This window comes from Homarus americanus, unplaced genomic scaffold, assembly GCF_018991925.1.
Source record: "Homarus americanus isolate GMGI-L3 unplaced genomic scaffold, GMGI_Hamer_2.0 scaffold7626, whole genome shotgun sequence".
In the NCBI taxonomy this organism is placed as follows: Eukaryota; Metazoa; Arthropoda; class Malacostraca; order Decapoda; family Nephropidae; genus Homarus; species Homarus americanus.
In genome coordinates this window covers 13,254,625-13,270,002 of record NW_024718273.1, presented here as the reverse complement: position 1 = coordinate 13,270,002, position 15,378 = coordinate 13,254,625, and the positions used below count along the sequence as shown (strand labels likewise).

At 40.5% G+C, this 15,378-nt stretch overlaps 1 protein-coding gene across 1 annotated transcript in view; it reads left to right on the top strand.

The window, feature by feature from the left end:
• Positions 1 to 294: 294 nt before the first annotated feature.
• Positions 295 to 15,378, top strand: part of LOC121859417 (influenza virus NS1A-binding protein homolog) — a 61,565-nt gene continuing 46,481 nt past the window's right edge. The window contains exon 1 of the mRNA XM_042356210.1: positions 295 to 961. The gene's annotated coding sequence lies outside the window, so the exon portion shown is untranslated. The remainder of the gene's footprint in view (positions 962 to 15,378) is intronic.

Here is a 15,378-nt window from a genome sequence, read left to right as displayed (position 1 = left end):
GGACGATATCGTGAGGTTTAATTATACGAGAATCAAATGCTGAATAACTACCTGTATATTTTCCGGATGTTTGTCATGTTTTGTATTAAAGACCTTAGGACAGGTGAAAGAACAAGTTCAGGGCAGGAAGGGCTGCTGAGGGTCACCTGCACCTCACGTACCTCAGCCACCGCCCGTGCGGGGTCCCGCGTCTGCTTGGTTGGCAGGCGAGCCATGCGCGATACACCCCGTAGTATTGATCCCACCTCCCTTACCAGAATGGTCCAGTTCTCCCGGCTTGACGCATTACTAACTGAGCCAGCGCACCATCACCAAATTTTTGTAAAACCAGAGTGAACTAACGGAGTCATCAAAGGATGCCAAGAGGTGTTCCTGTAACTTCTAATTACAGCAACCTGTGCGGCGTTACCCAAAGCTAACGAGGGCGAGTAAGACCTGCCAGTGGTCGCTGATACCACGCCAGCCAGCCAGCCAGCCGTCACCTAGCCGCTATCCACTGCCAGCAGCCAGCCCGGCATAGCCAGTCGCTCCACGTGTGTCAGACGTAGAGGAAGCAAGACCAGTTCGTCTTCTCAGTCTTGATAGCGTTCGTGAGACAGACTATGTTTTATTAGTAAAGTGTCATTTTAAAAGCCAAGCTATTCCATTGAAACTTTCGGAAACTGGAAATTAGTGTGCACTAATTTAGCGGCACCAACAGACGGAATCAAACACTGCACCTTTATCAAGCGCAACAACAAAGTACACACCATCACCTCAAACTAAAGAATCCTGGAGGGTCACAGTTTCCCCAGGCTGGCGCTATTAATATCTCGGTTTCTGAACAATATGGACGTTTTCCCAGTTGTTCTCTAGCAGGAGCTGCAGGAGGTCGCCTGGCTTTGTCACAAACCACAAACGGAGAGGAGAAAAAACAACAAAGCGACCCACCACCTAGTTCCCCACACCTCCACGCTGCTAAGTAAGTGGATCCCACATCCGCTGATCTTGCCATTGTTCACTTGTGTTCCAGAGCGACGTATTATGCCTCACTCTCTCTCTCTCTCTCTCTCAATTATAAATTTACGGATGGGAATTTGGCGAGTTTGACATTTCAATACTGCAATCAGGATAATCAGGATATAAAGCAAAATAGGTGTGATTGCTAACGCAACTAACGGCTGAAGCTGAACATCCTCGATTTTTTTCTACCGAGAAACTTTCGGACGATTTTCAGCCATCTTTCACAGGTTACACCTATAATAATGAATGAAAATATCACCATTCTGTAACTACATAATTCAATATCGTGTATACTTTCATCATGGCGGAAAAACAACTCAACTTAACCTAACCTAACCTACCTACCTAGCCTTACCCAACATACTGTAACTAAAATACAGGGTGGGATAGAAATATCTGACACATTCACAAAGCTGTAGAGACCCATCTGTGTCACTGAAAGTTACTTCTCGCCCACCCTATATATTGTAGGAATAGTTACATTAAATAGGTCAGGTTAGATTTGCCTAGTTCGTTTAACCCTTTTTTTTAATCTTGGTTTCTGTATTTTCTTTATCCAACACGAAATTAAGAAAATCCCAGGTTTAAGACTCGAATAATTGAAATCGACCGACACCATTTACAAACTTTGGGAACTAATGCACACTTCTTAAGTGTCGCTGCCAATTAAAGCTACATTATCTCTTGTTTACTTAACATATGCTTCACACTGCTACACCCACTGAACGCACTTGATTATCTGTGTTGCTTGACTGGTGTTAGTCCTACTGTATCTAGACATAACCGAGAAATATAAATTATAAATTGAGTACAGAGAAACTAGAGGGTTCGGAGAAAATAGGAACTTTATTAGAACCGGATATGTAGAAACCATGCTGCAGTAGTGATATATTCAACTTATTATGACCTAGGGTGGTGGTCCAGGCGTTGAAAGTGAACTGTGAAATTTGATGAGTTTGAGCCAAGCCAAATACAGGATGGGAGTGATTCGTCCAGACACGATCACTGTAGGCGATTAATATAATGATTCAGACGAACCTAAGTGAAGAAAGTTTAGAGAAAGGGAAGGGTGACGGGGGGGGGGGAAGAGAGCTTTGTCATAAAACACCCTCGTTATTTTAGGTTAGATTAGAAAGTTAGTTACTGTAGCATATGTTATTTAGTATTGTGTGTAGAAAACTGAGTAACTACAAAGCCTTATTCGGCAGTCACATATGGTTGCCATACTACAATCTTGGGCTGGCGAGAGATACTGGGAGTGAGTGCCAAAGTAGCAGCACCAGGTAGAGTGAAACCGGGGGCAGGTACAGCAGGTAATTTGAGATTTGACAACCATACATTATTTGGTTCCTAAGAGCGAGTTATTGCTTTGTTGATGCTGTTTGGAGACTCAGCATTACTGGAGTGGCGACTGACTCAGCTGACTATTTCTTGGCACATAAAAGTGGATTCAGACTAGTACCAGTATGCTTGTACAGTACCACCGTGTTCAAGCACCTGGGTAATGCTTGACAGATAACTAGGATACCAATTTCAATGTATTGTATTTTTAAAAGTAACATTGTTCTTTGTCTATTTCTCGAGATGATTATAATGTGGCTTTTTGGAAGATGTATGGTACGCACACAGTAGGTTGACTGTGATCACCACTCCGATAAATGAGAACAAATCACATCAGAACTGTCAGATGTGAGAAGGAAGAGACAATATTTGGTAGTTTTCAGTGGCCCATTCTCCCTAAAAAAAAAAAAAATCAGTGATACGGTTTAGCAAGGAGGGGAGAGTGTCAACTATTCTGAAAGTTTGGTGATGGAATATTATCGAATATCATTACCTTAAGTTTTTTGGGGGAAAAGGAACACAAAATGAGCAAGAACATCATTTATTTCAGACATGATGTAAATTAAGTTACATTTACGATATACTCATTCATACAAGTCAAGCATTACCAGCACTTTTAAGAGAAAGATAAATTCTTAAATAAATAGATTGTTCTGGTAACTTAATTTAAGGGAGAATTAGTAACATGCTGTATATGATTGAGCCTTTCACAGTGTAGTTATTCTCAGTTACACCCGAGGTCACCTTTCCTTTTCTCGAAAATGGGCAACCTGCTGAACGTATCTTATAGTAAATAGTCAATCCACTTGTACTTACTAGAAGCCGTGTAAAGTGGTATAGTTTCTGGTTATTCTAGCAGAGTACGAGTTAGATCATGTATGATACCTACGTTAATCCGGGCAAGATGGTTCAAAGAGCTTCGTCTAACTTATAAGGTTTGTCTGTACTAAGATAGTGGTTCATTTTAAACTTGATTATGTTCACTAAAGCACCTTGCATTGTCAGGTAAGGCATTAAATGTCTGACATTTAAGCCCAAGGACGAGGAAGGTCGATGTACGCGACGTACCTCAACCTTCTCGAGTCATGATGAAGACCACCTACTATACTGTACTCCACACTGAGGTAGTCAAATAGCAAACATTCCGCTAGTAGGTAGTGATAAAAGCTATGTATGTAGTCTGGTATCGTATTAGTAATAATAATACAGAAATAAGAATATTATTTATTTTTCAAATCCACCAGGGGTAGTTAGCAATGCATAGCTCTTGTGTACAGTATAGGCCATGCTGCAGAACCGTACATGTATAGACTTGACACTTTCTGGACTTTAGTAGGGCCACAGACTATCCAGTAATATAAACATAATGTAATAAAATGCCGCTCAATAACTTAACGAAATCCGAGTTGTGACTGGAGTATGCTAAATGCTAGCTACTGGAATACATATACTACAGTACAGCACAAGGAAATAAGAATGACGGTAGAAAATCGAAAGCAAAATGTTAAAAATGAGATATACCCATGGCAACAATAACTCTTATGGTAATAATGGGGGATTTACTATAAAACAAAATTATTCACAATACTGTACTGTACATTATTAAATTGCCTGTACCAAGATTTCCGCCAAATTTTAAGAAACAGTTAGATCTTTTGCTTATGAAGGTTTTCTAAAATAATACTCCAGTGATCATCTGAGTCTTTTTACCGTTTCTTGTACAGTACAGCCAAATGTTGTAATCGAACTTTCGGTGAACGCGATAAACAACAGCAACATAAGTAAATTTGTTGACGACACTAAAATAGGGCGTTTAATTAAATCTGGCGAGGATTCTGCTAAACTACAGGAAGATATTAAAAAATTTTTCGCATGGTCTGAAAAATGGCAGATGGAATTTAATGTGGACAAAAATGTAAAGTACTTAGTCTAGGAAACGTAAACAGAGAAACCAGATATCAGATGAACAACGTTGATATAGAGAAATCCGACTGTGAGAAAGACTTAGGAGTAATGATAAGTAGGAATTTTAAACCAATCCAACAATGCGTATTTGCTCGAGAACATGGCTAACAAAATAATTGGGTTCGTACAAAGGAGTGTTAGTTACAAGATTCATTTGGATTGTGCAGTTCAGTTTTTGGTCACCGTACTGCAGAATGGATATCGAATCCCTAGAAAGCATGCAGAGGGTGATGATAAGATTAATCCCGGACAATAGGAACCTTGAGTATAGGGACAGATTAAAGCATCTGAATCTGCACTCCCTCGAGAGACGTAGAGTGAGGGGCGATATGATCGAGGTGTATAAATGGAAGCCTAGGTTAAAAAAATGTGATATATTAAAGGTACTTAAATTATTCGACCAGGAGCGAACTCGTAGCAATGGTTTTAAATTAGACAAATTTAGATTTAGGCGCGATATAGGTAAACATTAGTTTGAAAATACAGAAGTGGATGAGTGGAAAAGGTTACCCAGAATCATCATGAACTCGAATACGCTAAATAGCTTCAAACATAGGTTGGATGGATATATGAGCGATAGTGGGTTGGGTGTAAACAAGACTGTCCAGTAAGGGCCAATTGGCCTACTGTCATCTGCAGTTTCCTCCATTTTTTTTGTTCCTATGTTATGTTTACTTTAATATTTCTTCATTATAAATGTCTTTCATTAACTTGATTATCATTGATCAGTTTGAAGAAGGAATAACCAACCATCAGCTCACCAACTTTTATATGACATGGGGGTGTACAGTTGATCGCTATTTTAGACTTTCTACCACTATACTGTAGACTCTTCTGTCTTCCTCATGTTTCCCTACATTTTCACCTCCCCCAGAGGGCTAAGCCTCCATGTGACATGTCTTACAGTGATTAGATTTTCACGTACAGTACTACTTACCACGAAAAGTTCTCGAACGTTCTAAGTCATACAATATGACAAAACGAACGAGAAATCTGAACAATGTTCTCTGAGGAAGTTTTATTGCAAATCAAATTACTTCTTTTCACCTATAAAATAATGTTATAAAGACTAGCAAAATATTATTCCGAAATATTGTCACTTTGCAACCACTTATACCAACCATTCTGAGATAACACGAGCCATAGTGTTCATTTTGAAATCTGTCGTGTCCAGCTGTTCGAAAATTTTTGTGGCGAGCGTACGTTGCATATCACTAGTATAGTCATGACTATTGAATGTATTAAATAGATTCAGTAGTGGAAGCTACATTGACAGTTTCCGGTAAACTTATTATTGTACAGTACACCCTCTGTTCTTCATTTCTCGTCTATTTTACATTCTTGTTTCCCATTTCCCTAGTGCCCTCCCCATATACCTGTTGGCTCTCCATCGCTACCCGCCACTACTGTTCTTCCCCTGTTGGTCCCTGCCAGTCCCACACTACTCTCATTTTCTCCAAATTCCTGGGACGAGGCTTATTTCTGCTGGTTGCCAGGTTTGTGTTGTCATCTCACTCGCTCCTCCCAGTCATTTAATGTTCGTACACGACACGCTAAAATTGGAAAGAACTCCTTACTTTGGGTGTAAACAAACGCACTTGAGGCCACACACATATATAATGGTTGATGAAGAGTGGTAGTAACTCTCGACAGGAGCTGCCATGCACAGGCCAACCGGCCTATTGCAGACTCCTTATGTTCTTATAATGTGTGAAATAAATAAGGAAATAAAAACTGAGCGGAATACAGAAACAATTTGGATAGAATTAAGCGACGGTAGGGAAAAATTTATCACAGGAGTAATATATAGACCTCCCAATCTTGATAGAGTCAATGAGCGACTTATCTGGGATGAAATGCGCAGGGCTTCTATACACAACAAAGTCTGTATAGTAGGCGACTTTAACCTTGGCCAAATAGATTGGACTGACCTCACGGGTAACTCAGAATCAGAGGATTATCTCGAGACGATCCAGGACTGTTTCCTAAGTTAACATATAACCGAACCCACACGGGGTAATAATATACTCGATTTAGTTCTGTCGAACAGAGAAAACCTCATTAGCAATGTCGAGGTAGAGAACGAACTTGCAAACAGCGATCACAAAGAAATTAGATTCCAGTTAGATCTTCAGGGCAGACGTAAGGAAAATTCCACTGAAGTACCAGATTTCAGAAGGTCAAACTTTGACAGTTTAAAGAGGCAGCTGAGAGAGGGGGTGTCGCTCTTGGCCGTGAACCTGACAGATGACTCCGACCTGATAACGAGATCTGAGATTGCCGAGTTCCACGACAATTTAAATAATGAGTTACTTAATGCACAAAGGCAGAACATACCACACAAAAAACTCAGATCAGACAACAATGACCCTAAATGGATAAATAATTATTTAAAGAACATCATTGGCCAAAGGAAGGCTATAGGTAGAAGGATAAAGCGTGGCGAAATTTACCTCCAGGATTATTATAAGATATTGGCGAGTAGGGTTAAAACCGAGATAAGGAAAGCCAAGAGGAATAATGAGGTAAGGATAGCAAGGGAGGCGAAGACAAACCCCAAAGGATTCTACCAAATGTATCAAACTAAAACACGAGAAAAGATTCGACCAATACGGTCAGATACCGGCGAGCTAACTGATAACGACGGAAAAATGAGCAATAATCTGAATAAATATTTTTCAACAGTTTTCACCACCGAAAATTTAAACATGATACCCGAGGCACCGACTCTATTCGGAGATAGTGAAGAAAACAAATTAAGCGAGATAGTAGTGACTAGTAACGATGTTAGTAAGCAAATAGACAAACTAATGCCTAATAAATCACCTGGTCCCGATGAGATATTTGCCAGAGTATTAAAGGAATGTAAGGAAGAGCTTAGTATGCCCTTAGCAAAGTTGTTTAACATGTCCTTAAAAACAGGTGTAGTACCAGAATCCTGGAGGATAGTGAATGTAATACCGATTTTCAAGAAGGGGGATAGATCACTATCCTCTAACTACCGCCCAATCAGTCTAACATCAATAGTAGGCAAATTACTGGAAGCAATCATTTCAAACTCTATTCGAAATGACCTGGAGAAGCACAGATTGATCAATGATTCCCAGCATGGCTTCACAAGCGGACGTTCCTGTCTAACTAATCTATTAACATTCTTTTCATCAGTTTTCGAATCGGACGAGGGGCACAATTATGATGTGGTATATCTCGTCTTTAGCAAAGCCTTCGACAGAGTCCCCCACGAAATACTAATTAGAAAGGTAGAAGCACATGGCATCAAAGGTAACATCCTTAAATGGATTAGGGCGTGGTTACAGGACAGGAAACAGCGAGTGAGCATTAGCGGCACTAAGTCACATTGGAGCAACGTCACAAGTGGAGTTCCCCAAGGCTCAGTACTTGGACCATTATTATTTATTATATACATAAACGACATAGATATCGGCATAGACAGCAACATAAGTAGATTTGCTGATGACACTAAAATAGGACGTGTTATTAAATCTGACAAGGACTCTGCAAAACTACAGGAAGATCTAAACAAATTTTTCGAATGGTCTGAAAAATGGCAGATGGAATTCAACGTGGACAAATGTAAAGTACTCAGTATAGGAGATGTAAACAGGGAAACCAGATACCAGATGAACAACGATGCCATAGAGAAATCCGACTGCGAGAGAGATTTAGGAGTAATGATAAGCAGGAACCTTAAGCCAAGTAAACAATGTGTTTTTGCTCGTAACAAAGCTAATAAAGTACTTGGGTTCATACAATGGAGTGGTAGTTACAAGACTAGCGAGGTCATCCTAAAACTGTATCTTGAGCTTGTGAGACCACACCTGGATTACGCAGTTCAGTTCTGGTCACCGTATTACAGAATGGATATAGAATCATTGGAAAGAATTCAGAGGAGAATGACAAGACTAATCCCGGGCATTAGGAGCCTTGAGTATAGAGACAGGTTAAAGCATTTTAATTTGCACTCCCTCGAGAGACGTAGAGCGAGGGGCGACCTGATAGAGGTGTATAAGTGGAAGTCAGGGCTAAACAAAGGGGACATCACAAAGGTACTCAAACTATCCAACCAGGAGCGAACTCGTAACAATGGTTTTAAATTAGACAAATTTAGATTTAGGCGTGAAATAGGTAAACACTGGTTTGGAAACAGAGTAGTGGATGAATGGAACAAGTTACCAAATATCATCATTAACTCGAATACGCTGAATAGCTTCAAACATATGTTGGATGCTTATATGAGCATTAGGGGTTGGGTGTAAACGGGACTGCCCAGTATGGGCCAATAGGCCCGCTGCACTTTCCTCCATTCTTATGTTCTTAAAAAAAAATACATATACATACTATATATATATATATATATATATATATATATGAGATGCGTCCTCACAAATTTCAAGAGTGACGACGCCTCACGGCGGCGATGATTCATGCCTAGCTTCATTACATAAATCCCGGCGTGATACTGCCTCTCCTCTGCTCCTCCCTGACCCCTCACCTATCCCTTCCTCAGCTAGCTTAACACAGTGGGTAAAAATAATGACGAGGCGGATGTAAACACAGGAAGTTGCACCACATAGTATTATATATATATTTTTCATGGGTTTGTGCGTAGGAGTGTGTGCGGGTTTGTTGTGGTGGAGTGATGTTTGGGTGTGTCCGTGTCAGGGAGGTTCTAGAAAAGATCTTTGTTCCCCTATAAGGTGGGTTACCGCGTCCTCGCAAAACCGGTTAAACGATCAGCAGATCACCACGTGAGCTGCATTTGCACTCCCCTCCTCAAATTCAACTGTTCATAATATCATTTAGCTAAAATCCTGGTTCTTATGCAAATGCAAATACAAATTCATAAATTCTAAATAATAAACACATCGACCAGTAATATAAAAATTATTTCACGTATGTTGTCATAGATTTAAGAAAAAAAATTGAGGTAAAATAGAACCTTTGGAACATTCCAGAATCAGCTTCCAGCAAAAAGCTGTGCCTGATTTAGAGAACCGGCTGGGGCTGGCTCCCTGGCTGGCCGTCTGGCTGCCGGCTTGCATAATGCGTTCTCTGGGATGAAGAGGGTCCAGGTTGGATACGAATTTGCGATTATTTGAAAATATATTTCTACCTTCTTAACCGTAGTCTAGGGCTCTAAGCTATTGTAGGTCAAGTGATGTAGGGATGATTGCATTTTTAAAATCGATTTAGGTATATTGTGAGGTAAGGTAGGGACAAGGAAAGTGGCTGCGAACACGGCCCGAGATCTGATTATTATTTTTAAAGAGCCGGGTATTTTTAACCTGCGTATAAAATAAATAACCTACGCACACAGGATTTAACATAGCACGCATATGCAGAGTACAACAGCGTGTCACTTGAAATACATTAACAACTTTATACTGGCATTGCTTAATGTGACGTAGGACTGTTCATATACCAGAGAAGATCGCGTCTTTACGTCATTAGTTTAATGTATCGCTGGGGACAAACGAGTTTACGACAAGTTGCACTCACATAAACTTAGATCGTCATGTCAGGCTAGTTTAGTTGGTTCGCTTCTGCTGTCATAATTGCTCTACTCACAGACTACACACACCCGATTAGCAGCAAACCTCAAAAAAAAACCGAAAGAACTGATTTGATTATACGACGGATAGTCTTGGCAGTTTAAGCTTGGTTACAGTGATCATTTTTATATTGAGCGTCAGATGGTGGCGCCACAGTCGAGGATCTCGTTCATCCTGAGAAACAAGACGACCTTTGTCGGCTTCCTCAGTACTAAGGTTCTCTCATTACAGCCACGTGGCCCGGTCCCAGACAAAGAAGTCGTTGACCTCATACCGTCTGGGGACCAAAAGGGCTACTCTCCCCGGCTTGCTGTCTGCTCTCCGAAGATATTATCTTTGTCATCTTAGAAAGGACTATAACACCAATAGCAATAATATTACCAGTCTGGATATTGGAAGAAGTCTGTACACCCGTCTTGGCACAGTTTGTAGCGACCACCTTCAGGTGTGTGTGTGTGTGTGTGTGTGTGTGTGTGTGTGTGGGGGGGCTAATGGCGGCGAAGTCTCCTTGCCCGCCTACAAGCTAAACCTACAAGGTCAGTCGTGTGGTGACGCTGAGGGGCGGTTACCTTCACAGGATCACGTGTCCCAGCCACACTACACTAACGTGATAAATCCTTCGTCCTGTAGATGAACTTAGATTAATCTTTGTGTATGGCCTCCCCCCTGTGTTGTATCTGGCGCTAACCGTAGTGAAGGGGTTAGTGGAGATAGTCTACTAATCCCTAAGTCTACTAATCCCTATAGCCAGGTATAGCGGATTCCATGACGTTCACTACTGATGGCATTTTTTATTACTTATAAAATTCTTTTGCTTATTCTGAGATAATGTATAAGTGTTGATAGGTAGTGTTTCTTTACTAATGAAAGTCCCTTCCATTTAATATGGTGACAATTCCTCCTATAGAAATAATTTAAGTTGGCCCTTGTTCAGTCCACAGAGCTAAGTTTATACATATCACCATTGGCTAAACTACGATTAATTCAACTTGTATTGCTCGCCCGTCCTTGGTACTGAGTGACGTCAACAAAACACACACACACACACACACACACACACACACACACACACACACACACACACACACACACACACACACACACACACTGTTTGACAGTTGGCAACGCCTTCTACATGGGTTCTCGTGTGTTTATACCAGGAATTTAAGAGAATAATATTTGTGCATGAATATCCAACAAAAGTAAAACATTAATCCACGAAAGTTCTTAGTTCTGTACCCTCCCTCCTCCCCCAGTTCTTATATGTTGTCTTGGTATTTTTCATTGTGTGATCAAATAATACACAGCTCGGTAGTAATTTAACCGTGGCCTGATGAATTTGGTTGATATTATTTGCCTGGCATAAGTTTATTTCCACGCATGGTGAAGGTGTTGGAGGCGTGCAGCACAATAAGAAAGTGCGCCTCAACCGCCCCAGTCTTTGTCATACAGCGTGTGGTGTGTGTCATGACAACGGTTGATATACACACAATACACACGCCAGCCAGCGACGGTGTTGGTCAATGTATCGAGGGGTTGGGGGCGGGTGACTATAGTGAACGGGAGTGGAAGGAAGAGAGAGAAAGGCAGTGGAATGAAGAGTAGGAGGAGAGGGAAAAAGAGTGGAGGGAGGAGGAGGAAGGAAAGTGGAAGGTGAGTGGGAGGAGAGGGAAGAAGGGTAGAAAGAGGAGAGGGAAAGAGAGAAAAGGGGGGAGGGGGAGACGATATAAAAAGGTCGGGGGGCGAAAACTGGGAAACGAGAAAGAAGAGGGGGAAGGGATAGAGAGGAAGAGAGGTGTTTGAAAGGCGAGAGAGAATTAAGACTGACAAAACGCCTGGGTGCACGTATCTTTTATTTAGTCTTGCGGAGTACATTAGTTGGGTCGAGTCAGTTCCAGGTGTTATTGATTCTGCGTCAGTGGTTTCAAATAGTGGATCATGTTTGTCTCCAGATGATCCCTGCTGCTTCCTCCTCTTATTGTTTCCTTATATGGCAAAGCGGCCTACGTCATACACAGCTTTGCCAGGGCCATAATCCTCTTTTTTTCCCCTTTCCTCCTGTGGGCCTCTTCTGTAACTGTTCTCCATCTTCCGTTATCCTGCTTCTTGTTACTCTTTTCACTTAAAATATATATTTTTGTAATATTTAGCTTTGACGGCGTAAGAAAATTATTGTCTTATGTAATACCTCTTTCAGTGTTTCTGAGGAGTCTAGTGTTAGTACAGGAGAGAAAACCTGCCATGGTTTGTAGGGTCACACTAGACAACAGCCCTCTCACATCCGACTAGAGGACTGAGCCTGGTGAGAGACAAGCGAAGTAAGTACGTTATCGCGAAATAATAACATGAGATGAAGTGTACAAAAACAAATATATAATTAGTGTGCATCTGAGCTCGCCATAAGGCTTCATTTAAGATGGACAATGCCAGACTGCCAGTGATACCACTTATTCCGAGGCACGTATACAATATATTGTGTATATTAGGACCACAGCGTTTGGGGGGATGCTGGGCTCGTCTCCTGTCATCAGGGTCGCTGGTGTTCACCATGCACCCTCCCCCTCGTGAGCTTGTACTGTATAATATGAACGACAAAGATGGTGTTTTAAGTTCTCATTATTGTAACCCGGAGGTTAAACCAGTTCCCCAGAATTTCTAATACCTAGCGGGTCTGTGTGTTTGCTTCGTCCGACGTCGGGACTACTCAGATTGATACTTCAGACGAGTAGTTTTCTCAGGTTTAGTCCTTGGGCTACCCAGAAAGTTGTGGAGGGTAATTTTCCAAGGAAGCTTGTCAAAGATAAGATCGATTATGATTTTCAGATTGTGTTTGTCGGCCATTTTCATGAAAACCAAACAGGTTATTGGAGAAAGAAATTCTGGTTACAGACGTTTTACCTCTTTACATATGGAATATTGAAATAATGAGAACCAAGAGAGAGAACTACGGATTGTAAAATGACAGAGTAACAACACAAAACACCAGAGCAAGAGGTGGCACTACAGTACAGTACAGAACACAGCAAGGCTGGACCCCATCTAGGCAGATCTCTTATCTGACTCACCACATTATCAGGTAAATTTACCAACAACTTGACAAAAAAATTCAAGAGCAATATCCAGACGTGGAAATTTTTCATTAAAAGTTATTACATATTTTACTGGAGTTTACGATATTGCCTTCATTTAATTAAAATAGTCGTACCCCACCAGATCACTCGCCTAAAGAGTAGTTTTCCTTCACTCATTGCAAATTCGGACTTGCCATGCACCGTCCTTGACTTGTCTTATTACTTGGATAAAAACGTGAATTATCCCATATTGAAATGCGCACATAATTCCATCCGATTTTTCGTCTTCAATATCACATTCTCTAGTAAATTAATTAAAAAGGGGGTTTGGTAACACGGCAGATTTAAGCTTTTGTATTTTTCCGGCGATCAGGATATTAACATTTTTACCTAAAGTCCGCTCCCCAACTGTCACCATCAACACACGCTGAAACATTTTCGTTCTCTTTCCTATTTACCATTTCACATCCACCTAAGATTACAGGAAAAGAGAATATTCTTTCAGTATTTTTCCGAGATCAGTGATTGGTGTTACGTATGAGATACTTGGCAAGATGTCTCGCTCATAGGATCAATAAGTTTTATTTTACATTCAGTGCAGTGAGATAAAAAGCCAGGTGTCTGCCTCAATTGTGTTTTGCTTAACTTAGATACCAAAAAAAATCCTCGACAGGTTTTATGTGATGTTGACTCTTTCACGTGTGCCACAGAAAAATGTGGGAGTTAAATGCAGCGACTGAAGTACATGGAGGATAATTTTGCAAGAATTTTGTGGGTTAAACACGTGCAATAACTTTTGTTTTCCTTTTTTTGTTTTATACACGAGGAAGTCACTAAGTACACCGCGGTTGAAACTTTAAACCACGGAACTTGAAGAAAGGTGGAGTCGGGGAGAATACTTATTAAAAGTAATTATTCATAGGGTAATTTTTTTTTATTGTACGCTGTGAGAGAGAGAGAGAGAGAGAGAGAGAGAGAGAGAGTACTTATTTCCATGTGGAACTGTGACATCACCACTGCTTGTGTTATGTTCAGGATGCCTTTATGGTCTCTAGTCTTTCAAAATGTTAGTGAACCTTCGCCTTTAGTTTACCCTGAGGTCATAACAATACGATCCCTGGTGATTGTCAGACAGGTACTTTAAATCAGAATTAGTCATGGCATTTACAATACCTGTGGCGTAGAGGGGATCACAAGTACAGACCATATATATAAACACTAACCCTGCATCTCGACTAAATCCGGTTATATATACCTGGATAAGTGACGTTTTCTTGGTGAGCGTTTCGGGTAGTTAATCTTAAGGTAAAATGAGCTGGGTTGTCAGAATCTCCAGGGGATCCGGTTTGTTTTTTTAGTATTTCTGATTGTAGTATTCAGGATATACTGTACAGGCTTAGATATGCCCCCAAACTGTACACCGTCAGTACACATTAGACTTTGAAATGCCCAAAACTGTGCCTTATTGCTAAAAATAATACCATCGCAACTTATAAAAGCTGCTACGACGTTTACAGGCTAGTACTAAAAAACATGATTACCTGAACCTGGCATCCGAAGCTGCGCAGTATTTGTGCGCAGTGGTCGTGATCACCCACGTCATGGACACAAACGCAGGATGTTGTAAAGGCGGTAAAAAGGGGACGGAACTTAAAAAAAAGGTTGTGAGTCAGGGATAATATTTATTAAAAGTAATTATGCGTAAGGTGGAGTTTTATTACTCTTCTCTGTGTATGAGAGAGATTATCAACATTACATGAGTGACATATAACATGGTCATTTTATATACGAGTATATATATATATATATATATATATATATATATATATATATATATATATATATATATATATATGTTCAATCATAATTATGAGGTTGGTAATAGCCGACATTTTATGAGTGTATAATAACCACAACTGTCGACGAATTTATCTATCTCTTAGTTTAAATAACTCCGATTGTTTGGCAAGGCAACGCTTTGGGGAATAACATGTACAACTACACTTATCTGATCTCTCTTTGTGGTTAGAGGGAAACCCAACATCCTATCTGGCCAGGTGTAAACAAAAGATAAGAAGGACCCATCAGTGAAACAGTCAGAGTTGCAGGAGAGAAAATATGGGCTAAAGTCACACAGTACAACTGGGAGGAGAAAACGTACAGGAAGGAAACAGTATTTATTTTTGTTTTCTAGTACAGATGAGGTAGAAATCAAAACGATGGTGAAACTTTGTAAAAAAAAAAAAAGTTATCCAGCAGCAAGATACAGTACTAACCACGCTTGATGGAACTGGGAAACCCATCCATGAGGGTTGAGGCAGTGTGGAGTATTGATCCCAAGGGACAATAACACTTCAGTGGCGGCAGTATAGATAAGAACTTTTGTTTTTTTTATATGATACTTAAGCAATGAAGGATGATGAAAG